The sequence below is a fragment of the Schistocerca gregaria genome, unplaced genomic scaffold (assembly GCF_023897955.1).
Source record: "Schistocerca gregaria isolate iqSchGreg1 unplaced genomic scaffold, iqSchGreg1.2 ptg000386l, whole genome shotgun sequence".
Lineage (NCBI taxonomy): Eukaryota > Metazoa > Arthropoda > Insecta > Orthoptera > Acrididae > Schistocerca > Schistocerca gregaria.
The window spans coordinates 1577845-1580847 of record NW_026061828.1 but is presented as its reverse complement, the minus strand read 5'-3'; positions in this window follow the sequence as shown (position 1 = coordinate 1580847).

Here is a 3003-nt window from a genome sequence, read left to right as displayed (position 1 = left end):
CTAGCTCATGTCCAAGGCACCAAAGCTAGCTTAAAAGTCAATAATCGATACCTAAAACTTGAATTGTACTACTTCTTACTGGCTATTACATCAACTTGGAAACTTCATCTGTGTTCTACTATGCTGCTTGTAGTGTCTCAGCATACCGCAGCATACGACAAAGCTTTGCAGACGATAAGTACAAGCGTTTCAGAGAGAAGAGCGGCCAATGTGACGATCTGGCTTTAAGTCGATTCGATAACAAATAACGAAAACGGACGAATTTCCCAGGTTTTTACTACATATTAACACTTTTCACATTCTCCCATGCTACTCGGCTGCTAGTCCTCTTTTCATGCAGAATGTTAAGGTCCTAGCTCATGTCCAAGGCACCAATGCTAGCTAAAAAGTCAATAATCGATACCATAAAACTTGTATTGTACTACTTCTTACTGGCTATTACATCAACTTAGAAGCTCCATCTGTGTTCTACTATGGTGATTTTAGTGTCTCCGCATACCGCAGCACGCGACATAGCTTTGTAGACGATAAGTACAACCGTTTCAGAAAGAAGAGCGGCCAATGTGACGATCTGGCTTTAAGTCGATTCGATAACAAATGACGAAAACGGACGGATTTCTCAGGTTTTTACTACATATGAACACTTTTCACATTTTCCCGTGCTACTCGGCTGCTAGTCCTCCTTTCATGCAGAATCTTAAGGTCCTAGCTCATGTCCAAGGCACCAAAGCCAACTAAAAAGTCAATAATCGATACCTAAAACTTGAATTGTACTACTTCTTACTGGCTATTACATCAACTTAGATGCTTCATCTGTGTTCTACTATGGTGATTTTAGTGTCTCCACATACCGCTGCACGCGACATAGCTTTGCAGACGATATGTACAAACGTTTCAGAGAGAAGGGTGGCCAATGTGACCATCTGGCTTTAAGTCGATTCGATAACAAATGACGAAAACGGACGGATTTCTCAGGTTTTTACTACATATGAACACTTTTCACATTCTCCCGTGCAACTCGGCTGTTAGTCCTCCTTCATGCAAAATCTTAATTTCCTAGCTCGTGTCCAAGGCACCAAAGAAGGGTAAAAGTCATTAACCGATACCTAAAACTTTAATTGTACTACTTCTTACTGGCTATTACATCAAGTTAGAGGCTTCATCTGTGTTCTACTATGGTGCTTATATTGTGTCCGCATACCGCAGCACGCGACATAGCTTTGCAGACGATAAGTACAACTTTTTCAGAGAGAAGAGCGGCCAATGTGACGATCTGGCTTTAAGTCGATTCGATAACAAATGACGAAAACGGACGGATTTCTCAGGTTTTTACTACATATGAAGACTTTTCACATTCTCCCGTGCAACTCGGCTGCTAGTCCTCCTTTAATGCAGAATCTTAAGGTCCTAGCTCATGTCCAAGGTACAAAAGCCAGCAAAAAAGTCAATAATCGATACCAAAAACTTGAATTCTACTACTTCTTGCTGGCTATGACATCAACCTAGAAGCTTCATCTGTGTTCTACTATGGTGCTTTTAGTGTCTCCGCATACCGCAGCACGCGACATAGCTTTGCAGACGATAAGTACAACCGTTTCAGAGAGAAGAGCGGCCAATGTGACGATCTGGCTCTACGTCGATTCGATAACAAATGACGAAAACGGACGGATTTCTCAGGTTTCTACTACATATGAACACTTTTCACATTCTCCTGTGCAACTCGGCTGCTAGTCCTCCATTCATGCAGAATCTTAAGGTCCTAGCTCATGTCCAAGGCACCAAAGCCAGCTAAAAAGTCAATAATCGATACCTAAAACTTGAATTGGACTACTTCTTACTCGCTATTACATCAACTTAGAAGCTTCATCTGTGTTCTACTGTGGTGATTTTCCTGTTTCCGCCTACGGCAACACGCGACATAGCTTTGCAGACGATAAGTACAACCGTATCAGAGAGAAAAGCGGCCAATGTGACGATCTGGCTTTAAGTCGATTCGATAACAGATGACGAAAACAGACGGATTTCTCAGGTTTTTACTACATATGAACACTTTTCACATTCTCCCGTGCAACTCGGCTGCTAGTCCTCCTTTCATGTAGAATCTTAAGGTCCTAGCTCATGTCCAAGGCACCAAAGCCAGCTAAAAAGTCAATATTCGATACCTAAAACTTGAATTGGATTACTTCTTACTGGCTATTACATCAACTTAGATGCTTCATCTGTGTTCTACTATGGTAATTTTAGTTTCTCCACATACCGCAGCACGCGACATAGCTTTGCAGACGATAAGTACAACCGTTTCAGAGAGAATAGCGGCCAATGTGACGACCTGGCTTTAAGTCGATTCGATAACAAATGACGAAAACGGATGGATTTCTAAGGTGTTTACTACATATGAACACTTTTCACATTCTCCCGTCCAACTCGGCTGCTAGTCCTCCTTTCATGCAGAAATTTAAGGTACTAGCTCATGTCCAAGGCACCAAAGCCAGCTAAAAAGTCAATAATCGATACCTAAAACTTGAATTGTACTACTTCTCACTGGCTATTACATCAACATAGAAGCTCCATCTGTGTTCTACTATGGTGCTTTTAGTGTCTCCGCATACCGCAGCACACGACATAGCTTTGCAGACGATAAGTACAACCGTTTCAGAGAGAAGAGCGGCCAATGTGACGATCTGGCTTTAAGTCGATTCGATCACAAATGACGAAAACGGACGGATGTCTCAGGTTTTTAATACATATGAACACTTTTCACATTCTCCCGTGCAACTGGGCTGCTAGTCCTCTTTTTATACAGAATCTTAAAGTCCTAGCTCATGTCCAAGGCACAAAAAGCCAGCTAAAAAGTCAATAATCGATACCTAAATCTTGAATTGGTCTACTTCTTACTGGCTATTACATCAACTTAGAAGCTTCATCTGTGTTCTACTATGGTGCTTTTCTGTATCCGCCTACGGCAAAACGCGACATTGCTTTGCAGACGATAAGTACAACCGT